The 25173-nt window shown below is 47.1% G+C and overlaps 1 protein-coding gene across 9 annotated transcripts in view; it reads left to right on the top strand.

Moving 5' to 3' along the window:
* The window catches only part of GRIK4 (glutamate ionotropic receptor kainate type subunit 4), a 205180-nt gene that overhangs the window by 38836 nt on the left and 141171 nt on the right, over nt 1–25173 (top strand). The window contains exon 1 of one of the 9 annotated variants that reach the window (XM_074561105.1): nt 2275–2338. The exons of the other annotated variants lie outside the window; for them this stretch is intronic. The gene's annotated coding sequence lies outside the window, so the exon portion shown is untranslated. Of the gene's footprint in view, nt 1–2274; nt 2339–25173 lie in introns of those variants that run through there. 9 annotated transcript variants of the gene reach the window in all.

Genomic DNA, 25173 nt, shown 5'->3' with positions numbered 1-25173 from the left:
TGATGTGACAAGCTTGTGTGTGCGTGAAGTAATGCCACAGCTTTGATTTTTGCATGGGTTAAAAACAATCAACTTTGTCATGTCCTAGAAGGGAGGAAAGGAAACGATACCAGTAGAAACGAAGTGGAATGCTTGCTGCTTTGGATGGAAGTTGTCTGCCCTCTCTCAGAGGGCCAGAGGAGGGACAGTCAGCCACGCGCTTCACGTGCCTGCCTGCAGCTTTTAGGCTGAGCCCTTAAAAAAGATGGCTGGAAAAATGTCATCTTCCTGTATCTGGTATTTGAGAATCTTTTTCATTTGAGTGCTTTCATAAAACACCTTCAGCAAGCAACAGCGTGGTCAGGGCCTTGGGGCACGGCAGAGGGTGGCCAGAGTGCCCACCTGTCCTGGCTGTGCTCTGTACAGCATGGCTCTGATGGCTTGGGGTTTTTTGGATGTCATTGTTGTATGAGGATTTTTGCATTTTAACGTGTATGATTAATGCCAGTACAGGCATTTGTGCAGTAATGGGTGACAAAAGTCCCTTGCCACCACGACATTGTGAGTACTTTTGTCCTTCAGTTTCTTGTGAGCTGAGCCAGTCCTTGCACCGGTCTCCCATCTCTTGTATTCATTTAGTGGGGCACAGGGAAACCAGGATGGTTTAAGTGGCACGTGTGAGGTTGAGGGCCGGCTATAGAAATGGGCTGGTAGCACCAGCAGCCCTGTGTGCCATGGGGAGAGGCAGAAACTGCCGTTCGGCTTTCTGCGGTGGCTTGCAGGGATTAGGGTGCCAGCTGCCTTCTACCTGCAGTGGTTTAGGGTTCATCGAGTCGTCTCTATTCTGCTACAGCGTCCCTTGATTCTAATCTTGCTATGTCTGCCTTAATTGGGTACTGCAGCAGTTATATATGTTAAAATAAATGAACTTTTTACTGCAAAAGGGGGAAAGAAGAAAGACAGATGATCCCTCAGCAACAGCTGTTTGGAGAAAGAATCCCACAGAAGGTGCTTCCTTCACTAATTAGAAATCTGCTTTCCTTTAGGAAGGATAACGTCGACATTCTTGACTCCTGTTCTTGCTTCTAATTACTTCTTGGAGAAATGAATAAAGACACTGTTTCATATGTTTTACTTAGAGTTGCTGAGGCAGAGAATGTCGAGTGGAAATGTTTTCTGGAGATGGGAAGGAAGAAAAGAGAATGAAATAAAGATGTCAGATGGCACTTTGCATTTGAGGAAAGGGGGGTTGTGTTTATTCCAGCAAGAGCTGCATGAGTGCTGGATTAGAAGCAGTAGTAGAGCTGATATGTGGGATCTTTTGGGTCTCTGGGGAGAGGATGCTGTTCCTTAGAGAGGAAAAATCTGTGACAAACAGGTACTTGCGAAGATCACATTGCGAGATTGCCGACAGCCGAATGGGTCTGCTGTAAAGCCAGACAGCAAAGAGTTCTCTCTACCTCTGCAAATTACAGCTTGCTTGCACAGTGGCTTTCCTGTGTAATTTAAGCGAAAAAGGCGGTGGTTGTTGCAGTAGCTGTGTCCAGCCATGGGGGAAGAAGGACAGGGAACTGCTGGAGAGGGTACAGCTGCTACCAAGATGCCGAGGGGGCTGGAACACCTCTCTTATGAAGAAAGGCTGAGGGATTTGGGTCTCTTTAGTCTGGAAAAAAGACGGCTGAGGGGGGACCTTATCAACGCTTATAAATACTTCAAGGGTGGGTGTCAGGAGGATGGGGCCAGGCTCTTTTCAGTGGTGCCCGGGGACAGGACAAGGGGTAACAGGCACAAACTTGAGCATAGGAAGTTCCACCTAAACATGAGGAGGAACAACTTTGCTGTGAGGGTGGCAGAGCCCTGGCACAGGCTGCCCAGAGAGGTGGGGGAGTCTCCGTCTCTGGAGACATTCCAACCCCGCCTGGCCGCGTTCCTGTGCCACCTGCTCTGGGTGACCCTGCTCTGGCCGGGGGCTGGACGGGATGGGCTCCAGAGGGCCCTTCCAACCCTGACCATTCTGTGATTCTGTAAGAATGAGTGACGCTGGGCTTGTTGCTGCCAGAAGGGATGCGGGGCAGAGCTTTAAGGAAGAGCAAGCAGACGTCAAACCTACCTATGCCTGAAGCTGGGTTTAGGTTTACAGAGGTGCTTCTGAGATCAGGAAATTGCAGGGAGGTTTAAAAGAGTTGCTGAAAGGCAGCTGTCGCGGGCTGTGGTGGGTGGCAGGCAAGGGGAGGTGCAGCCGTTCCGCTGAAGAGCCGCTGTGGGAGGGGAGGAAGGTGAGTCACGGCGAAGGCACCAGAACCTGCGCGGCGGCGGAGGGGCTCGCCTCAGGTCTCAGCTTCCCCCCGTGCTGCTCAAGGTTTGTTCCTGGGGAAGGAAGCGAATGGAAATAAGCCCAGACACCTCCATACCTAATTGCCATTGCTTATGGTGGGAATTAACTCTGTAAACCACTTTGGTGTTCTGGTTTGGGGATTACAGTACAGAGGGGCTCTACAAGTGCTCCTTGATATCTGGTGAACAGAGCAACTTCTTGTCAGAAGTTTTCAGTAAATACATCACAAAACAATTGCTTAGAAAAATGGAAGGCTAAAGCTAGAATTCTAAAAAAGACTAAATATGCTAGTTTGGCATCTTGTAAAAAAACAAGCTTTGAATGTTTTCCATTAGGAAATAATTTTGTTTTGAAATGTGTTTCATCTTTTTATTAAGGTTATAAATATTGAAGTTGGAACAAAGCATCTTATGCAACCTGAAACGAGCAGTTCTGTGTCTTCCCCAGCAGCTGATGAGCAGTTTGAGCCGCAGGGTGTCTCCTGCGGGGAGGGATGGCTTGGGCTGCTCCCCCGTGGCAAAGGCACGCAGGGGGTGGGGTTGTTGGCCTGCAGTGGTGGCCATTTGAACAAAGCTTCTCTCTGTCTCTGCTGAACTTCTTTAAGCCTTGAGCCAGGTGTTAGTTTTCAATCCAGCAATTCAATTACTCTGGGCAATAAATTTCAAGGTAAGTGTTGGAAGCTCCATCACTTCAAGAACCAATGTTTTTTTCTCCTGGTCTTCGAGGTAGTATCATCAGCAGTGGAAGTAATGAAGCCTGGTTTCCTATGGATTTCTTTCTCATGGTTGGGTTCTTTGATAACTAAATAAGTGCGAGCTTTGAATGAATGTCTTGGCCACGGAAAAAGCTTCAGAAAAGCTGTATTGTGTGTAAATTCTCTAATAAGAAGCAAGCTTGCATTGCATCCTGCCTGTCCGTGAGGGTGCTGAGAGACTGTCCTCTATATTTGCGAAACTTTAGGTATTTGAGGGAGCTGGCTCTGTCACATGTGGCTGCAGGTGGCTGGTGGGTTCATTTATGGCTGTGGGAGGCTGATAGACAGACGCTCAGGGGAGCGTGTTTCCACGGGAAAGCAGGTTAGAAATATAGGTGGGCAAAGAACAATTTGGAAGACGTACCTTTGATGTGACCCTGGTGGAGTCAGTGACACCGCTTCTGGACTCTGAGAGGAGGAGGGAGTGTTTTTTCCCCTCTGGGAGTTGGTTTCTTCTGTGAGTGTGTGAATGAACATGTCCATTAACCAGGTGACAACCAGGACATGGCACGCAGCGTGTGTAAGCGTGGTACTTAAATTAAAACTGCTAGTTAACCATGACCGGTGGATGGGATTTAAATGCGTCGGTTGTTGTGTTTGGCGAGTACTGTATCCGCAGTTACCAGAGGGTTAGTTAAATGGCATGCAGTGTATTAAAAAATGATCCATTTCTCTACTGCAGACGCAATGTTCCTAAAATCAGTTTACCTTTTCAGTGTTAGTCATTTTCAGGAGTGTGCTTAAACAAAAGCAGTAATGAAAAGTGTATGTGTGTCTGGGCAATAAGAAGGAAGAGGAGTGAAATACGTATTTCATCTCTCGCCTAGGAGCCATACAGACGAGCTCCCATCTGCAGAACCTGTGGTTTGCCAGATGAATTCCCTTGGCTCTAAAGCTGGTGGGATGGTGCTGGCGTTCTCCAGCTTTGATTTTTAGCATCTGTCGTGGTTTAACCCCAGCCGGCAACTAGGACCACACAGCCGTTCACTCACTCCCTAGTTAGGATAGGGAGAAGAGGGAGGAAAAGGGAAGAAACAGTCATGGATTGAGATAAAGACAGTTTAATAAAACAGTAATGGAAGAGAAAATAATAAGGGTAAAAGAATATACAAAATTATGATGCAGTACAATTGCTCAGCACCCGATGATCGATTGGCCAGCCTGTCCCGAGCAGCATCGCGGATTCCTGTCCCCCATCCGGTCCCCATTTATATATCGAGCATGACATCTATGGTATGGAATATTCCTTTGGCCAGCTTGTCCTGCCTGTGCTCCCTGTCAGCTTCTATGGGAAGCTGAAGAAGTCCTTGACTTAATATAAGCATTACTTAGCAACAACTAAAACAATTTGTGTTATCAACATTATTCTCATACTAAATCCAAAATGCAGCAGCTACTAGGAAGGAAATTAACTCTGTCCTAGATGAAACCCAGACAGCATCCAATGAAGGAGTAAAAATCAGGGCACAAAATCAGTATGGGAGAGCAGAGTGACCAATCTTTCCGTACAAATAACAAGTGATAAACTGATAACTGGTAGCCTGGGTACGCAATTAACACAATTGGTTAAATTAACTGATGGCAGGGATCTCCTTTATGTAGAGGTTTGCCTCAAGTCTTTATGCCCTTTCTGAAGGTTTGTGGGGAATAGCTGCGGAGGATAGACATCTTCAGAAATTAACAGTGACTTTCAAGCAGAATAGATGATTAATGAGAATTTATTGCTCTTGATGGACAAATGAAGCACCTCCAGTTTTCTTGTGAGTGATGTTCAGCTTTCTTTTCTCCAGTAAATGATTCAGCTGCTCAAACTTCTAAGAACAATTAGAAGTAAAGAGAGGGGAGAGATGGGGAGAACTGGCCCTTCTCAGCTTGATTTATTATCTAACTCTTTTGTAGCAAGATTTCCAGTGTTGTAAAATATTAAATACAACCTTATATTCTATATCACATTTTGATACATTTCATGCCTCATTTGATACTGGAGTCAAGGACAACTTCACATTTTTCATGGCACAAGGCCCAGATTTGTCTATTTATTTATTTTTAATCACTACGTTTTTCTTTTTTTTTTTTACCTGTATCAATTTGGATTAAATCTTGGCAACCATAGCAACCTGTTCCACTGGGCGGTTTCAGGTTTCCAGAACGTGAGAACTTTTTGGCTTGGCTTATCCCCCATGGGCTGCTGTACAATAACCATCTATAGAGGATCATGGCTAGTAGGCAATGGGGGAGATATGGTTTTGTGCTGAGTGTTAGACTGAGGCAGGCAGCTCTGTCACCGGCAGTGTCACTTTTAAACAAAAGGCTATTTTGTTTAACAGCTCACGTGATATAATGAGGGAGATTAAGTGGAATTTGTTGCCACAGTTAAAGGAAGATGCACATAACTCCTGTTAATTAGGAAGGGCTCAGTATTTATCTTTGCCTTGATCTGTGTGGGAGTTTTTTGATTATTGCTTGTCGCATTGGGGAGCAACAGCTGAATGCAGTTGCCTTCTGTATCGAGTCACCAGTACGCAGTGACTCTGCCTCTGCAGGTAGGGACGGCAGCCTGGGAGGCGGCAGAGCCAGTGCTGCATCTTCGTAATTGGAACGCAGGCTCAATCCTATTTCAGTTGTCGGATCTTGGGTGCATCCTTTTAAATTCCCATGTTAAGCCAAGGATTTTCTACCGGACTGCCTTAACAGCTGGGCTGTGTGGAGGCTGAGTGGTGGTGTGTCTGTGTTGGCTAGGGGTTAGATTTTTCTGGGGAGAGCTCAACTCTCGTACACATACCTCACCCCGGATCCATCTCACTTACCTTCGCTGAGGCATCTCATCTCCTGCTTAAGTCAATGTAGAGGGATTGGACTGTGTTCCCTCTGGAGGTGATATCTCAGATGTGAGTCATCCTCCTGGGCCCAGGGTGTCTGACTTTCTCTTTACAAAATCCTACTTTTCCTTCCTGCTGGCAAGGTGACTCCATTTTTTTGTCCAAGAAAGTACAGTAAGAGCCATTTGCAAGTAACTTGGAGCTTAAGAAACTCTGCCTAGAAATAAGACAGACGTTTTTGAACAGTGAGAGTAATTAGAAACTGTAATATCTCCCCTAAGGCTTGTGGTCAATTGTCCATGAATGGCAACTTTACATTGCGATTGGATGCTTTTCCTGAAGGATGTGCTTTAGCTGAAATTGGAATGAGCTCAAGAAGGCCCATGGCTGGCTGTTTTGGAAGGGGGCCTGGACAACCACAGGGGTCCTTGCTGATCTGTAAGTGGGAGCCGGTTTAGCAAAAGAGTCCAGTGTTCACCGATTTTTTTTTTTTTTTTTTTTTTTTTTTTTTTTCATCAAGCTCTTTTGAACTGTTTCAGCTTTGTCATTGAAGCCAAGTTCCTGAAAGAATGGCCAAGAAATGCAGGAGAGTTTGGCTGGATGGAAAATTTTAGAGCTAGCCTATTGATGGTGTTGCCCTTCTAGTTCTCGAGAGTGCACGTCTCCTTTCAGAAGTGGTCAGCACCCAGAAACTAAATCCTTTCAAGTTTAAGTGATAACATCTCCCAGTGGACAGGCATTTAGCTGCCTTTAGGGACAGGTAGTCACCAAGGACACAACACCCTAAAGGGGTGACTTTGATCCTTGGGTCCGTTGGCAAAAGAGTCTGTGAAAGAGGAGTGTTTCACTAATGATAAACAAACAGATTTTCTATAGAGGGGAGCTTGTATCTGTACTGGAGAACTTCTAAGATGTTGATCAAAAATACTTCAAAGCCCTTCTTTTTAAATGAAAGCATCAATAGGAGTCAGGGGCCTTATTAGTTTAGGGGCTCTTAAAAATCCCACTAGGTGCTCATTTGCCTCTTTCAGTGGCTGATGTCTTTTGAAAATCTGTCCCAAAGTACTTGAATCGCTCCTGAAAATGGAACTTAGACTTCTAAATTACCTCGTTGCCTGAAAGCATTATCCATAGCATTGGCTTTTTCTAATAGCCGCATCAATTAAAAGCCTTTCCGCATCTTGCTGTCAGCAGGCCCTTGTGTATGGTCAGGAGTGCAGGAGTTTCACCCAGGCAGCTTTTTATGATCCCCATGGTTTGCAAATGAAACAAAATTTAGTGAGGGAACCTGTCTTTGTTCCCCTCCTTTCCATACAGGAAACTAATTGAAAACAACATGAATGTTAATGATGCATTTCGCATTTGGAAGTTAGAGGGGTGATTAATACTTTGTACGTTGTATATTAACACCTTCTCAGGGGCGTAATGAAGACAAAATATGTGCTCTGAGACGAGATTGTTTATTTCGCGGTGTGTTTCCTGTGTTCCACCATCCCTTTTCACATTGAAATACAAGCTTTCCAATCCAGAGGGTTTTGTTTCAAAGCATAATTTTAAATCAATCAATAAACTTTTATGCCTTAATCCTTTTTTTCCTTCCCCTTTTGATTGGATAGCTGAAACAAAATGCACAAAGTGAATGGAGATGTGAGCGAGGCAGGAAGAGGAAAGAAAAGCAAAGAGGATGATGTGAAAGGCCAGTGATGTGACAGGTTCCTGAAACTGTCTCCTCTTGATGTTGGTGGAAATGATCTGTTATTGGAGACAAGGCTAACAAAAGGTAACCTGTTAGAGTCCAGGGAACGCTTTTTCCCCTCCTCTGCTCCTTGACCGATGGCTATCTCCAGAATCTTTGTAATGCTTTTTTTAATTATTGTGATAAATTGCTCCTGCAAAGTCTCTGGCGTGGCTGGAGGCTGCAGCTTGTGATTAATCTGTAAGGCATGCACCCAGTGCATCCGTGTGACAAGCAGAGATCCGTCTCCTCTGTCCCCTGTTGGTACTGGCACGACAACTGCTGTCTTAACCGGGCTGCTGTGACCCGTGACTTCTGGAGCACCCGTGCACGTGCCTCCTTCTGCATGTCCATCTGCCCTTGGAGGCATGTCTCCGCTGCTGTGGCTGAGGGAATTTGGCCCAGCCTTGCTGGCTGACTGTCCCGCCTTCTGCCCTGCGCCGATTTCAAACCCCCTTCGCTTCCAGGAGGGCTTTAGACAGGGCAGGGCTTTCTCTGCGGCAGCGACCGCAGGCCAGGTAGCCTGTTTTGGCGCAGGAATGCCCAGCGGCAGCGTGGCTGGCACTGAGCACCCGACTTACAGCCCGCCTGCGGCCTTGGCGGAGGTTTCAGCTGAGCTGTGGGTGAGCAGCCATTTCCTGCTCATTTTGCAACTTTGCATTCTAAGAGAGTTCAAAAGTTGCCGACTTTCGTGGGTTTTGTTGCTGATTTTTGAATGGGCTTGTAATTTTAAGGGAAAGTTGCAATGCCTGGAGTCCTGCATCTTTTGTGCTACATCTGCTTTCCTTTTCTAAACCAGAATAAGTCTCTTGTTTGTGAAACAAACCTTAGGCACAACAAGCATGCTCAGAAACGAGAAGGCAATTAAGAATGCCAGCTATATTGGTATTCATGTTACTTCATATGGTAATATGTGTTTGGGGGATTGTTGCTTTTAGTGGGATTTTTTTTGTAGCGACATTGGAGGCGTTTGCTGTGCTTGTGGTTTTGTCTGGGGTTGTTTATGGTGGAAAGGTGGGTGATTTTTTTTGGTAATGAAGTATATGTCTAGTTCAGTGCCTAGATGCGCTCACATGGAAGTGTGGCATCCGCTGAACTTCTCATAGATCTGCAGGGTCAGGGGAGCTGCCACCTGAGAAAGCTTCCTAAGCCCTTCAGGTGGGAAGGCAGGACATTGGTGTCGAAGGGTTTGAGTATCAGACGCTGCAAGAGAAGTCAGTGCGTCCACAACCACGTGATGGATCAAAACATTAGCACCAGTTGGCAGCTGAAGCTGTGTCTGAAGTCTCTTAGCCCTTCTGGCTAGCCCAGGGAGCAGAGTCTCACAACTCGCGCGGATCACTTTGGCCCCTCTCTGTGAGTTAGGTGTGGTGTCTACCTCTTCCCGTGGTCTCGTGGGCTTCCCGAGGAGCACGGAAGGTGATGAGCATCTGCATATTTGCGTCCCTCAGACTGCTGATGGTGAAGAGCTCTGGGAAATGACTCTGTAGCGAGATCCGTGCCGTATGCTGTAGTGTGGTTGTCGTAGGTGGGAGCGTGTGGTGGTGGCTGATGATGTAACTCACTCCAGGAAGGGAAGGAGATCACGCAAGCTGTAACGCGTCTATAATTAAGTACGATGAATAGCTATAAAACAACCAACACTTTAAAATGCCATTCTTGGCCACAACTGAATTATTTTTCTCCTTTGGCAAAGTCATTAAAGGGGAAGGGGGGGGGGGAAGGAGGGAGGAGAACCATGTGTGTATCTATACACTCTGTGTTTGCAACCTTTTTTTTTTAATTATTTTTTGATGAATGAAAATTAAAGTCTGAGAATGGGTAGAAAGTCCTGGTGAGAATGGCTGAGTTCCTCCAGGCTGTTGGCAGCCTCTTATTAATAGCACCTGGCACTGCTATTCCCACTGGTTTGGTGATAAAGAACCCCAATTCTGATGTGTTTTTCAGAAGGAAGCGGGGGGGGAGAATCAACCCATAGTAATTACTACTTTGCAAGTTCAGTATTTATGGACTTTCTGAATGGTGAAGAATGGAAATGTGCTTTATATATTATAATATGCAAAAAGCCTTTTTTCTTCAGAACTTGACATTTTTTCCTGTTATTGCTACCCCCTAACCCTTTTTATCAGCCATTAAGCCATGTGTGTGCATGAAACCAGCTCCTTCTCTCTGTTTTGTCTGAAATGATACCAGGCTCAAATTAAGGCCCTCGAGCTTCTTGATGGCACATTCTACCTGATTTGCTTGGCTCTGTCTCGCTACCTTAGGAGCAGTATCCTGTGGCTGTGTATATGATCTTAACCTACTGTGGCTTGGCTGTGTCTTAAACAGTTTCGTTGCTTGGGTCTAATTAATCTTCGATTAGTAGTGCAGCCGCAGAGATACAGTTACAGATTTCAGTAGTCCCATATAGAAGATCTGAAATTTAGAGTGATGGTACCAAGAAAAAACATGTCATCTTTCAAGATTGTGTAATAGCACAATTTTATCCTTCTTCTGTAATTTCCAGGCCAGCTGTGGTAGGAGGCAGGATTTACTGCTCCTCTTCTCTGGCAGGCAGGGTTGTTCCCCTGACCTTGTGCTCCAGCAGACATTCGAACCTGGACATAAATCTGGGGCTATTGCTTCTCCCAGTCATCTTGGTGATCTCACTGCTGCCTTGTGCTCACTGTTGCATATCTGTCTGTCTGCCTCCCTCTCCTCTTGTGCTCAGATTCCAATTTTTTGGGGGTCATGGAGCTGTGTCCTTGCTTATCTGTGGCTTGCAGAGCGCGGGAGAGACACGTGAAGGGGAGCGTTGTACTTCCACAGCTTGGGCAGCATATCTGGTGTTGGCCTGAGCAAAACTTGCTGGATCTGGGAACCTGGATGAGGGGTAACTGGCTGGGTTACAGTGGGCTGGAAAAAGGAGATGGTGCGGGAAACTCCAGGAGGTGGTGCAGGAGCTGCCAAGGCTTGGGTACCATCTATATTCTTGAAGTTAATGATCATTTCCTGTATAATGATTATTAGTTAATGATTAATGTAAGGGAAACCATTTTAAAGGAGGGGATGTAAGGTCCTGAATTGCTCAGCTGCTCATGGTCAGAGATTTCTCGACCCTTTTTCTCTGGCACAATCAGAGCCCGTCCTTCTCTGCTCTGGAAGTGTCTGTGTTGCATTGGCCTGGTTGCCAGCTCTCAAAAGCCTGTAAGGATTGCTGATGGCATTGCTCGAGGATCTTGAGGAGATCAGATGGGATGACCTGATGGCTGCATCAGCAGTTCGGGTGTGCTGGAATGGTCAGGCAGGAGCCATAAGTGACTGCTCTTATAACTATTCACGTACAGAAGTTTCCCTTCTGCACCTTGATGCAGTAGCGCAGCATAACTCCAAACTGTCATAATCCATAAGCGTGAGTCCTCATGTACAGCCTCTTCAGCAGACTGCGAGAGCTGCTTCCAGAACAATAACTCAGGTAATAAGGAGTCCCTAAGTTCAGTTAGTAATGGCTTGTAATGACTCCCGGAGAGTGATTTCAGCGTCCATAATCCTCCTGGCCGTGCCCACGTTCTACAGTAGTGTCTGTGATGAACCACACCTGCGCCAGGAGCACTCTGTTCCTTGTTGAAAAGCTGAATGCAGTGGTGTTGGTGGGGAGCAAAGGTACAAATCAGGTGGGGGGGCATTCTGTGAGATGGAGCATTACGTGGTTTTGGTCATGGAGTCGGGCACAGCGTGTGGGGAAACAGCACTGAGGCATGGAGGAGGCAAAGGGCACTGGACTGAGCGGATAAGGGCACAGACCTGAGTGTCATTTTAGAAACCCCGGTCGAAAAAATTCAGACTCGGTAACTGTTAAGACCAGGGCGAAGGCTCAGATCAATAGGCTTTGAATGAATTCCTATAAAAAGGAAGAATTTGGTTTTGACTCTGTAGGCACACTGCAGGAGAATCTAATCCATTGTCCCCAAAGGAGCCGTTCCAGCCCTCCTCTCATCAAGATACAGAGGGATTTTAAAACCTGCCAGGTTTTAGTGGGGTTGGAAAAGAAAAAAGGTGGGGGGAAGGCAGAAATTAAACCGTAAATGTTCACAATAAAATGGTGATAGAAATGGAGGTGGACAGGGAAGAAGAGAGCGTCTCGATTTAGTCCCAGGAGACCAGTTACTTCTCAGGACATTTTTGGCTCTTCTCAAGTCTTTTGCCTGTGTGCTGCAGGGGCCTGTGCAGGCTGAAGTCAGTCTGGTGTTGTGGTTTTGGCATATTTTGGGGTCAAGCCCTGCGATTCCCACCCAGGAAAATGCCTGGGTGCCCCCCACCTTTTGAAATAAGAGTTGTCCAAGCCTAGAGGCCAGGCCCAGAAGTGAGCGCTCATGAGGAGCGCATGCCTAAATGTTTTGCTGGAGCAGGGCCAGCGTGCCTTGCATCTTGTGGAATCAAGCTTCTGCAAGCTTGTGTTCTGCAAACAAATAGGTTTTCCACCTTGAAGCTGAGTTCTCTGTGTGTGCATATATGAGAAACTTGGTTTTTCTAATAGCAATATTTCATTTTTCTGTGGTGCTTCTCGGCACTAGCTCCCGAATCTCCTTACAAAGGGAGGTTTGACCTTGTCAGTGTGTGCATATGTTGCTGCGCACTCTGAGAAAGAGTTGAAGACATCTTCTCTCCATGTAGCTGGTAAGAAGGCTTTACAAGCAACCTTTGAATCTGTGTTGGGACTTCCAGGCAAGCATATGGCATAACTGAAAAGACGTTTTTGAATCTCATTTGGATAGATCCATGCAGTACCAAGGCAAGAAGACCTAGTAGCGAGTACTTCCTGTTTTATAGAGGAGGAAACAGTGGGAAGAAAAGACATTCAGTTATTTAAGGATAGGGAACAGGGCAGTTGCAGAGCTAAAAATGGATTTCTGGAGTCCCAATTCAATAGACCAAACTATCACGCTGTGTGTGTTATCTTTACAGGCTCACTAGCAGGCACAAACATGTACCCACCCACACAGTTTTAATCTCAGTTGCTGTGTCAGACATTGCTGATGGGTGAACCCTGAAAACTCCATGAGGCAATTTTAGAGGCATTGCCAAAATTTTCCTGGCTGTTAGTCTAAGAATGTCCGCCCCTTGGGTCTACCAAACTGAGCTGGGAACCCTTGGAGATGCATCTGTTACTTCTAGTGGCGGATTTCCTGGGAAGTGGATTCCCCCGCAGACTGTTGAGCTTTAATTTTGTCCCTTCCGGTCCCATACAGAGCCAAAAATGGGAATGAAAGCATGAAACTCGTGCCACTTCCCCGTGAGCGTGCAAAAATCTGTCTCACGTTTTGATGGGGCATCTAGAGTACGCAGGTGAGACTAGATCCTCTTTGTGCTTGCCCTAACCTGCCTTGTTGGCAGGTGGATCAGGTGCTGCCAGACCCAAATCATATGCACTGACAATGTTTTGATTTTTTTTTTTTTTTTTTTTCTCTTGGACCTCCTGGACTCCTGCAGAGTCCAGATACTGGGAGGTCCAAAACTGAAAGAAGTTTGCTAGCTACATTTCATGAAATCTTGCCTGTAGCATCGTTTTCTTGTTTTAGTGGGAGGATAGCATGTTTCAGGGCTTGCAGTGTTCTGCAGTGATTTCAGTTCAATGTCTTATTGACCATGGGCTCCCTTTGTCATTCTGGACAAATTGTTTTGTCTTTTTGGGTCTCAGTTTTCCCATCTGCAAAGTGGGGATTGATAATTGTGCTGAGGATGGCTAATTGTGAGGAGCAGCAGTATGTGGAGCTGTGAAGGGCTCCTTGCATCTGTCGCCTTCTGACTCTTGCTGGTGGCGAGTACCGGGTTTATCTGGACATGGCTGTTTAGAGAGGAGTCTAAGTAGCCTTCTCTAAACCCCAGCAAATCTGCTGTGGGATAGCAGCCATTACCGCCAAGCTTTGATACTCTATTTACACATGACAGAAATGAATTGTGGACACAGCGGATGACTAAACAGATTAGTTACCACATCGTTAATTACCTTCATCCCAGCACTGTTCTGGACGATGCTCTGAGGCAGAACAGCGACCTGACGATACCAATGCCGTGTCGCTTGTCCTGTGCCATCAGCAGGAGAGTTATTAGAACCGCTTGAACTGGTAAATCACTGGCGGCTGCTTTTCTTTAGTGTGAGAGAGCGTGTCTCTATAGAAGAAAGTTGCCTCGCCTAACCCATTTAGTTTGTGTTTACGATGAACTATCGGCGTTGTTGGTGTTGGAGTGACTTCCATACATCCTCTCCTGCTGTGGAGGTGAATAGGAATGGCTTGAGCTGACTGCACCACAGGACAGAAAGCCCTATGAAATTTGATGGAGATGAGGATGTTGTTAAAAGATGTTATCTTCTCATTTTACTGAATATTAGTCTTTTCTGTGAGTACTGGCTAAAAACTTTACGCTGTGGAATCTTAATGGCAGCATCTTCTTAGTGAGCACAGCACTGCATTGTGCAGGCTGGGCTCTATTTCGGGTTCCCCTCCTGACTTTGATTTGCTGTGCGGAAACAGGGCTTATCTTGGTTTGGACGACAGGAGCGTAGTATCTGGGGACATGGTATCTTTGTCTGGCACCTCAAGGGTTTCGTTTGGAGTGCTGCTATAGTTCATAAATGACCAGTTTCCACTAGGCAGAGGATCCAAGTGTGGGTTTACTGAGGTTGGAGGGAGGGAAACACATTCCAAATGCAGCTGGAAAAATGCTGCTCCAGGTTTCCAGCCTCCGGGTTATTCCTGGCCAGAGCTAATGATGATATATGAGTCTTACAGAACACTCTTCATCCTGAGACCTCAAAAGCCCTTCACTGAAGAGGGCTGCAACATTATTCTCACTAGGTACAGGTGGTAAAATTAATACATTAAGAGATAAAGTAGTTTAGCCAAGCAGTAGAACTGGGGATGAAACCCGGGAGTCCTGAAACAGTGTCATGCTTTGCCTCATAGGAACCATTGCCTTTCCCAGCTCTTGGACGTTGCTGGTGCTTTGATTACTAAGTCAAGCCCTGCTGTTTTGGGAGGTCAGCAAGCTTACACTTCTTGTTCATGCATACATCCTTGCTTGTCTGCTAGCTTCAGTGAGACCCTCTAAGGCGCTTTGAACCCTCTCTCCCAGCATCTGCTGTGTGCTTACAGTGACAAAATCAAACACGAGTTTATCATCATCTTCTTCCTTCTGCTGAGCAGCTGCTGTGGATACCACATGCCAGTGCTTCAACTCTCGTAAATGGCTCACAAAGCCTGGGCAGAGGTGTTGCAAATTTTTAGGCCATTTTTTTTAGGGACCTTAGAGCTTCTGTAGCCTTCTAAAAAGCCCTGGAAAAGAGCAGGCCCTGTGGCTGTTTTGGGACGTGGCCCCGTGCTCCCTGTAGGGTCACATTTCTACGTGCGGCGCTGTCTTGTCCTGTTCTTTGCTAGGAAGTGACTGCAGGCGCACAGGCATCCCTTTTCTTGTTTCTGGCTCTGGGGCAGTCTGGGTTATAATCCTCAAATTAGCATGGTCAAACCAAGTTTAAGGGCTGAATTACATCAGTGAGAGAGTCCAACACAGTGGCTGCTCCTGAAATGCGTCTGTATTCCTTCCTCCCTCTCTAGTTCCTTTCCTAGAGCACTGAGCAGCTTTGTGACCCTCTGCCTTTTCTCTGTTCCCTGCCCTGTGGCTATCAACTATTAACTGTGTAAGCTTATTTCTTGCAGCTTGTGAGTTTTTGTCTTTTTTTTTTTTTCCCCCTGCATGGATCCTGATAAGCCATTTCACACCAACCCAGATACCTGCCAAGTGTGTACCTGGCTCTCTCCCTCCTCTTTGGCCGCAGCTAATGCTGTGCCACCCTTGCTCAGCACGTGTGTTAACTGTGGGCATTTTTCTCATCCCCCAGGATGGGTTCAGTTCTCTCAGTCCTCTCTCTGCTGTGCACTGTGCTGGCTGGCTGTGGGCATCTCGCTTGGTTTGAGCTCAGCCTCAGTTTCTCGCCTTTATATAAGGCCAGTGCTTCTACCCTAGTGCCACGGGGAACGTGAGGAGCCGTGAGGCAGCCGGGTACCCAACAGGGAGGAGTGGAAGCAACGGTGTAAGCAGGACCCCGCAGAAAGTAAAAAAAATTGGGAGACCTTCATTGGAGAGGATCTGTTGCTGCCATCCTGGCAGAGCCCCCTCCGGGAGCATCCCCTCCTGATCCTCTCTTTTCCTTGGCTTCCCCTCGGTCGCCTGGTGCAATTCGAAGGTGTTGGCTCTGCTCCCTCGGCTTCTTCCTCGCCCCGGGGAAGAGTTGCGTCTCTCGGTTGCGCAGGCAGGCTGCCACCGCTGCGGAGAGCCCGGGCTGTGTAGGTGGCTGCCTCTTGCCGCTGCCGGAGCGCGGAGCCGGCGGTGCGTGGGAGGGAGTGGGTTCCGCATCCCTCCTTTGCGCTCCGTGGCTCCCTGCGTTGAGCGCCGGTGAGCTCACCCTCCCAAGATGTTAACATGCAGCACACAGATGGCCCGAACAGTTTGGGGAGCAGACTCTCTTCATTTGTGTAAAGGCAAATAGGCTTTGAAGTGGCTAAACTGCTACAGCAATAGCGACGGGGGAATTCAGATTATTATTTTTTTGGGGGTTTGTTCTTAGGCTTGGTTCCTTCAGTTGCAGCTAGAGGCTTTGGCACAGGCGAGGAAATCCTCTGCATGTTTGCGCTTCCTGGGTGGCATCCTGAGCTGCCTCTGACTGCGGCAGCTCCTGCGGTTTTGCTCTGGACTGTGGCGTCGTGTCACCATTTGTCCAGCATCTGCTGATAGTCACTTGGAAGGGGATATTGGCTCTCTATTGGGAAACTTCTTGTTCATTAAGGAGTTTATCAGTTGAAAAAGTCACCGGGGTGGCAAGAGCTATTTCTGCCCTGTGGAAAATCCCTGCCGTTTATTTTGTGAGCTAAAGGTCAACTCGGCAATCTCCCCTGTTTAGATAAAATGTGAAACCTTCACTTCTCTGCTGTAAGCCTATGCTTGCTGGACCGCTGTTTGGTATTTCAGCCTGCCGGTAGGAGGGAGCAATGGATTGGGGAGACTCTGGTGCTCTTTAGGTTTCTTACTAACTTGGAGGCTTCACTCGGTGCCTACCATACGCGCAGAGATTGCTGCTGCCGACCATGAGCTGATTAAATGCGATGCATCGAAGTTAAAGAGAGCTTGAGATTACCACTGCAGCTGTGATCGGCTGACAGGATGTGGCACAGACCAAAATTCTAGTCAGGCTAAAATCAAATTAAAGTTTCCCAGCATGATATTTTAGGAGGGGAAAAAAAAAATCAAAAAAGAGATGGGAAAAGAAAAACCCCAAACAAAAAAGCCCCCCACAGAGTTCATCTGGTGGATGGAGTTACATTAAGCGAATGGAAATTAAAGGCTTTTCACAGAGATCTTCAGTATAATTTGATGGAAGACTTTAATTATTTCAAAGTGCCTAAGAAAAGGAGCTTGGAAAGATTTGGAGGGGGTGAGCTCTCATAAAAATATCTCTCTTCACAAGCGTTTTGAGCTGTTGTTGGGCTGAAAGGCGGCTGTCAGCTCAAAAAGAGGGATTTGAAAATCCTGTGCCCCCCATCCTCCCCAGAGACCGATTCCCGCATGAGTGGCAGTCAGTCTCGTAAGAGAAGGCCAGGGAGCTGCGAGGAGGCGGGTGAAGGAAGAGCGGAGACTTGAGTGCTGCCAAGCAGCTTTCTTTATCAGCCTTCACAAGGCACGGAGGATGAAGGGGGCTCCTGGCCGTTAACGTGAGGATGGTGGGCTGTGGTTGATTTGGATCTCTCGTGGCGTTTCGGACAGCGGAGCCAGAAAGAGCATCTTCTCCCTGGCACCCCGGGGAGATGGTCCATTGAAGTCATAATGCTAAAGTTGTCACTCATCCAACTCTTGCTTGGACAGCCCAGGAATTAATGGGTCTTTGTCTAGTCTCCAGGTTGACATAAATTCAAGTATCTGGAGACCGGCCATTCTTTCCCCAGGACTTGGATGCTCTTCTGTCTCCAGCCTGCTCACTTTTAGGCAGAAATGTGGCCTCTTCAAGCTCTGAATGCTCAGTGTTTTCAACAGATTCTCTTCCCCAGATGTGCCATTTTTAGGTGCCCCTCTCCACCTCCATACGCGCCTCTCCGGGAGGGTGGCCTGATGGTGTTGCAGGAAGCTGCAGGCAGCACGGGGGCAGGACCGTGCCAGCCTGTACATCAGATAATAGCACTGCCCTCCTCTGCAGAGATGCTCTGAGGATAAACAAGGCCAAGGAAGTTCATAGCAAAGGAGTGGGAAAAACATAACCAACTTAGATAAATAAGTGTGACGGGGAGAACAGCCGGATCCAGTCCCAGGGACTGGATTTGATAGCAGTAGAGGGCAAGTACTCATTTCTCCTGCCTGTGATGGTGGGTGTTTGGCAGATAACTGGCAAAAAGGCATGCTTGGTAGCTATGGGGATGGGAGAAGGGGGATGCTCAGGTGCAGGTAGGAGCCAGGGCAGAAAGGAGGACAGACACACATCTAACGGGCTACACCAGGCAGAATAGGCAGATGAGCCGTCTCTGTTTTCGGTAGCCTGTCCTGAGCAATCGCAGCTGGCCTTGGGGAGCTATTGGACTTGCATGGCTCATGGGTGGAATGGGTCCAAAGTGGGAGCCGTTGGGATAATTGTCCACACCAACTACCTAGAAAAATGAGCTCTGTATTTAGGAGGCTTGAGTGACAACAGAGTCACGCAGCCTGCCTGCTTGCGACGGGAGAGGGAGAAGGCGCTGCAACTTAAGAGGAGCTTGGTCTGAAGGGGCGTTGCGTTTGTTCAGCCCTTGATGAGCAGCTCCCTGGCAGTGCAGGCAGGCAAGGTCCTGTAGAGTGGTAGGTCTGAGGCTCTTCGGGGGCCAGAGTTAATCCAGCACTTCAGTAATAGGAAATTATGCACAGTTTATTGCTGAGAATGTTTGTTTTTTTAACTTGACCTGTCAAAGGCTTTCTGCACCGATCGTTCTTTGCTGCATTTCCTCCCGAAAGCTGCTCCTGAAAGAGTTTGTGCTGCGCGCTTGGCCAGGCTCCTGGCTGGTGTTGCTGCAGAAGTTTGAGCATTAACCGTTTCTGCCTTGCTGTGCCAGTATCAAACCACCCTCCTCCCACATCGCATCTCCTGCGCTCTGCAGGCGCCGGTGCCGACGCACACTTGCGTCACCGGGCAAAATTAGAGTCCCTCATGAACCCCCGTGGGCCCCCGCAGACGACGTTCAGATCAGTGGCTGAAATCCAGGTGTGAAATAGCCTTCCCGACGTGCGTGTCATCTTGGCAGAGATGCTGCTTTGGTAGAATAGCTGTTTGAGCGCAGACAGCGCGGTGGTGGATGCAGACAGCTTCCTAAGCAACATGTCTTCAGGGCAGGGACTATTCGTATAACAGGATGCAACTGTGAGGTGATGGAAGTTGGTTATGCCTTTAATTTAAGGGTCTATTTGCACACACCGGGCTGTCCTTGTTCTGTTAATAACAGGATCTGCACACTGGGGTCACCATCTCGCTGCACTCTTTGAGGATTTGTTGTTTATGCAGCAGCATTTGAGGGGGGTGGCAGAGAGAAAACAGCCCCCTAATGTTGGGGATTTGAATTCTGGCAAAGCTGAGAGACAGAGAGGAAGGAAGAGCTGCTCCGCGTGGGGCTGGGGGAAGAGCTCAGGCTGGAGGTCTGACGAGTGACTGCCTTCCTTCACCTTCAAAATGCTCAGCATTGTCTGTTCCTCTGGGTATTTGAACCTCTTCCGCCAGCAGTATCTAAGCTACTTTTGGAAAGGAGCAATGCGGGGTTTAGCACTAATAGCTTTTTTGGGGGGGGGCGGGAGAAGATGCAGTGGCTGCCAGGCTGCCATTTGACAGCAGTTAGCAACAATCAGCTGGGCTGATGGCTACTGGGCAGCTGGAATAGTTGGAAGCCTGCTGGGCTCAAAACTGGTTCAAAACGAGTTGTGCTGAATCACAGCCGCTCAAAACTTCCTCTGCTTGGAGAGAATCCGAGCTGAAGTGAGTCCCAGAGGGTGGGGAGAGAAAACCCAAGTGGTTCCTGTAAGCTGGGGAGTTAAGGCAGCCTGGCGTACAGTTTGTGCCTCATGGCAGAGTTCACTAAGCTCTAACTGATGATTTTCCCTATATTTGGGGCATGTGTAACGTCTTTCTCTTGTGGACTCCTTGGTGCCTAACGGGAGTTGAGCTACACTTGCAGTCCTTCCCTCTGTGAAGAATCTTTCTCTCCTCTACTAGACAGCAATTTCGTGAAACTCATAGGAACTGATAGGTTTGTGGGTCTGCATCCCCATGAAATTTGGTTGGAAACCAGCCGTCATATTCCAGGTTGATTAGGGGTGGACACATTGATGGGTATTGAAATCACAGCTGTGTCAGTCTCGCTTTCTCTGGTGTCAGAAAGAGCAAGTTCAGGATGTCTGAGTCCTCTTGGCTCATCTGGCCAGACGGGCTGGAATTTGAGTTTAAGGATAACAGCTGCATTAGAATACAGTGCTGGATTTTGGATGGGTTATAGGGCAAGATGCAAACGTTGAAGTTGGGCTAAGGCTGGTTAATGAGGACAATTTATGCTTATAGCTGGAAGAGAATGATGTGATCAGGGTTTTCAGAGCGCTCAGCATGGGCATAACTTAGTCCTTTTGTACTTCCCTCGTTTAACTGGAATTGATGTTAAGCCAGTGATGAGTACAACTGAAAAGCCAACTCTGGAAAGGGTTGTTCCTTGCTTGGTTTGGAAATGGGATATTGCTGATGAGGATGAGCGCTCTGGGAGCAGTTTTGAGAATGCTGCTAAGTCAGGAGCACAGACAGCCTGATTATAGCTAACTTGGAGCAACAGAAAGGCGAGGTGGTCGGAATGAATTTGTTCTGTGAACAAATTTGTTTTTCACACTGAGGCAATGTCCTGTGCCTTTGTAGGCCTGTGTGTTATGCTTCATTAATGAAGCCAAGTGGTCTTTGCTTGCTCCGCGTCAAACCCCTGGATAAAATCCACAAGTGTGGTGTCATTCTTCTGCTTATATCGCACTGCAGATAGGAAGGAAATTCTTGCACACAAGTAAGAATGAAATGAAGGTCTGTTAAGTGTCTGTGAGATTTATCCCATTCTTGACTCTTTACAGTGGTGGTAAAATGCAGACTCCATTTGGATCAATGCTGAAATTCTTTGCTGGGTGTGGGGTTTTACTCTGGGCTTTCCTAAGGCTAGTTCTCATGACAATTCAGGAGTGTGAGTCCCATTGGTACTTTTAGAGATCTCTGCTGGCCTTTGGTGTAGAAGAGCTTAGATCTCTTGGCAAGGTCTCTGTAAGGGAAGAGAGGTGATGGCATTTGGCTTGCTAAAGGGAGGGATGGTAAATAACTTAGGCAAAAGCCCATGTGAAGTCTGGAGTTGTCCAGAAATTGTATATGTTATGGCCATATCTGAAGGAAGGTGGCCAGGTACTTGAGAAACAAAGGATAAGCCAGACATAGAGCAGTTGTCTTGAGGCTTATGAAACTTGAGTGGTGCTTTGTTCAGAAGCACCACTTCTGTCATCAGACAAGCTGTGCTGTGCCTGTATTCCCTGTTACGCAAAAGACTCCCCGAGCCTTAGAATAAATACATTAAAGGCCATGAGACAGAGAGAAGAGGAAATTGAAAGATGGCAGAGCTAAGACCATGGAGAGTCATGTCTCTTACTGAATTCTTTGTGCTTTCATGAGGGGGAAAGCTGAGGAGCTTTTTGCCAAGGATGTGTGTGTGAAGATTGCTCTGGTCTTTTGCCTAGTAATGTATCGACAGGCCTAATAAGAAATTTCCTTTTGTTGGCAAACGTCGCCTCTCTTCTGTCCTTTCACCATCACCGCTACAAGGGTGCTCCTCCCGCTGAGCCAGAAAGGTGAGGGCTCATTTCCCAGTGAGCTCTTTTTAAAAAAATCTCTATTGGATTAAATGAAAAGCCTGTTCCCTCAGGCTCACATCCTCTGCAGTGACCCGGTGAGGGAGGTTAGCGATTTTTTTTTAAATTATTTTTTTATTTTTCTTCCCCCCAACCGCTACCCGCAGAAACATTATATACTTGTACTTGTCTGGGTGGTATTTCTCATGTGGCCAGGACTCCCCTCATTTCTCTGCTGCTGCTTGGTGTGGGATTTAGCCTGTTGTTGCAATAAATAGGGGAAAAATGCCAGAGCTGTCCATTTTCCTCTGTCTCTCTGGGATTTGAACGTTTCATCTCAGTAACGCAGTAGCACTGCGCCTCTAATTGGATGCTGTTTGGTGTTAAACTGTTAATCAAACACCCAGGTTGCTGGTTTGAAATCGTTTTTGTGTCACTTATGCTACAAGCAGGATTAAAAGCTTCTCTCCTGCGAATTAATACCTTTTAAACGCAACATCACTTACCAGTTTGGACTTCAGTCCTGCTTTTTCTCATGCAAGACTATTGCTACAAGTCAGGCCGTTGCTCCAGCAGCTCTTTTGCGTCTGGTGGTTGTGTGCAGCTCTGCTGTTGCATGTATGTGCATCTCCCAGCTCCCGTGTTCTCCTCCCCTGCTTTTGCCAGTTTCCTTGCTCTCTTGGGCAGACTCTTCTCCTCTGCCCCTCCTTTGCCTGCTCTCAAGCCTGTCACCCCTGTGCTTTCTTGTGCATATTCTTAGCTTGGCATCTGTCCACTTTCCCACCTCCTTTCAAATGCATATGCTTACTGTCTTCCAAATGCACACCCAAAAATTCTTGCTCCATTAAAATATACAAACCAAGTCTTACAAACATCATCTTCAGCCATTCATAAATTACTTTCTCCTTGCCTCAAAGTACAGGCTTTTTTGAGCTTGTGTGTATCAAAATGTTCTTTGGGTGATAGATGGGAGATTAATCTATTTATTTCACTTACGGTTTTGGCAGCTATAAAAAGAAGCAAAACTAGCTTTTTGGCCATAAACCACTTCTTGCAGGTTGATTTGGTAGAGGCTTCTTTGTTTTCCTTTCTTTTCCCTCTTGAATCTGCCAGAGACTTTAAGTGAAATAAATAGATTAATCTTCTTTCTGTAGCCCAGAGATCAGGTTGATGCATTTAAGAGCTTTCTCTCCCCCTGGACTTCAGATATGTTCACAGATCTGATTCATATTTTAGAACTTCCTTCATGTGTAAAGAGACTCAGTGGTAGCAGTAATTCTTCACTAACAGCAAATAGGGGTTAGTGCTTGTTGGATTTCTTTTCTTCTGAGAGCGCTGAAAATTTTCCATCAAAGCGTTTTTGATAAAAGGAAATTCTGTGGAAAAATATCAGTCTTTGTGTGTGGGGGTAAAAAAACAGCCAAAACCCGAGGATCTCCTTCAAAAGAAAAAGTTGGTATTCGGCAAGACCGTGTGTCTTCAAGAAGGTTCAATTGCTGCGAGCCAAACGGCTGAAAGCAGGTTTCCAAAAGTGTATATACTTATCAAAACAGAACTGTGAAAAAAGTGAAAGAACTGGGAAAATCACCAGTTTTGAGGATGGGAAAATGGTTTTCTGAGCAGCTCTGCTTTCTGCCGTGAAAGGTTATACAGTGAGTCTAAGGGGGTCTCAAGGAATGGATTTCTTAAAGCAGTTTATTCTGGACACAGTCCTTGGCACATTATAGAGCTGGGGTCCTGCTGATTGGTTTTTTCTTCCAGCGTGTGCGCTCATAGCACAGCTCAGCGAGAAATAGTCAGGCCACTTTGATGAACTGAAGGTTTAATGCCATCTGAGTCTTACACTTACTGCCCAGGGAAAGCTATAGCGTTGCTAAAATTGTGTGGTGCGTCTGTGTCCTTTCGCAGCACTGCACTGGGAAAACACGAATGCCTGGCTTGCCCTTTCTCCTAGCTGGCTGCATAGCGATCCCCAGCCGCTTGCTAGATGAAGCCTGTGTCTCCGGTAAGGTGAATGTTTGACCCTGGTAGAGCTTGACAGAGGCTGACTTGTGTCAAACCAGGAAGAGCGCTAGTGGCCCAGTAGGAAATGGCACCAGGGATGCTTTTGCCCTTACACTGACTCTTCAATCTTACTTTACTCTTGGCTCTTCTCACCCCCATGTACATGACCCAAGAGGACGCAGAATTTGGGCTGAGCTTGTGTCCTGCCACCTGCTTTCGAGGAGCACTTTGGCTTGGGGCTGTATATACCCTCCAGTGAAAGGAGCTTCTTTGCTTTGCGTTTCCACGCTTGCTATAGGACAGGGGTGTTGGAGGTGGGTTTTTTCTGCAGAAGAGCTCATGTTCCCAGTTTCATTCGGTGGCTTGTGCCTGTATCACATGTTCACATCGGGTTTGTTCTCTATTGGAACAAAACTGAAATTTCAAACCACCATTTTTATCTATTTCTTAATGTAAAACAATTGTTGGTTTAAAGGCTTTTTCTTTTTCCTGGTTAAGTTTTTTTATGAAGCCAAGGCTCTGACTGTTTTTATTTATTCAGAGTCCCACAGGCCTCTCTGCAAGAAGAGGGATGTTGAGCAATTGAGATTCTGCTCACCTAGGAGTTTCCCCGTGCCACCTCAGCTGGAGAGATCAGTTTGTATTGCCCCTTCCAAAAATACTGGCTTGTACTCAGCTACGTGTGTATGCAGTGCAAACTACCCGCTCTCTCCCGCACCAGAGGTGGTTTAATGGAGGTGATGACCCGCAGAGTGGGTTGGAGTCTTCTGCTGAATAAATGTGGCATAATGTTTGATACGAGAGCCCTGGCCTTTATATATGGGAGAAACAGCTGGTGCAAGGCTGTACACTGAGGCTTTCCTGAGTGCCAGGTGTGGGGAGGCAAACAAAGCTTGTCTTGCTGCTTTTTAGATGATTTGGTGTCAAACCTGTCCATAAACTTTATCCAAGGTAAACAGCCCCATAACAGCCTTGTAGTTATAATTATCAGTATGCTTAAAATGGTTAAAAAATTGAGGTGATGTCACGACGTCCAGCTCCTTAGATGAGCGGAGCAGTGCTGGTGCGGAGGGCCCTGGCCCTCTTCAATGGCAGCTCGCTGTCCTTCTCAGCCGGAGGAAAACCTGCCTTTTTCCTTCCACCTACGGACGCTCCCCTTCCCCCAGGCTTGGCGTGATTTTTCCTTTAAGAGAACAGCTTCAAGCCAATTAAGAGTGTCTGAAGTGGGTAGAGCAGACATCGCTGTGTGAGACCACAGTGCTTTTAACTGCTATTGTTTATTAATAAAAATAAATTGCGGGCACCAGGGAGGGAGAAAATCCCACATGATTTCAGTTTTATCTCTTTGTTATTTTTCCCCGGTGAGAACTGAATTGTCGCAGCCAGGGAGGCTTTTGGCAGATGATGTCGGGAGGGTCGTGCTGGGATGGTTTGGAAGGATACTGGTCCTGTAGTCCCCTTGCACGTGTGCCCCACATCTCCTTGGCTCGGCTGCTCTGTGTGCACTGTCAATCATCGCCTATAAGCTTCGATGCCGGGCTGTGAAGCTGAGGGTGCTGAGGCACGGGCAAAGCCAGCGTTTTGCTGCCTCCGCTGCTGGGAGCGGTGGCTTGTGGCCAAGGGATGGGGTGGCCGAAGGCAGCAT

Source organism: Larus michahellis, chromosome 17 (genome assembly GCF_964199755.1).
Source record: "Larus michahellis chromosome 17, bLarMic1.1, whole genome shotgun sequence".
In the NCBI taxonomy this organism is placed as follows: Eukaryota; Metazoa; Chordata; class Aves; order Charadriiformes; family Laridae; genus Larus; species Larus michahellis.
The sequence above is the reverse complement of the archived record's forward strand: the minus strand, read 5'-3'. Positions and strand labels throughout refer to the sequence as shown.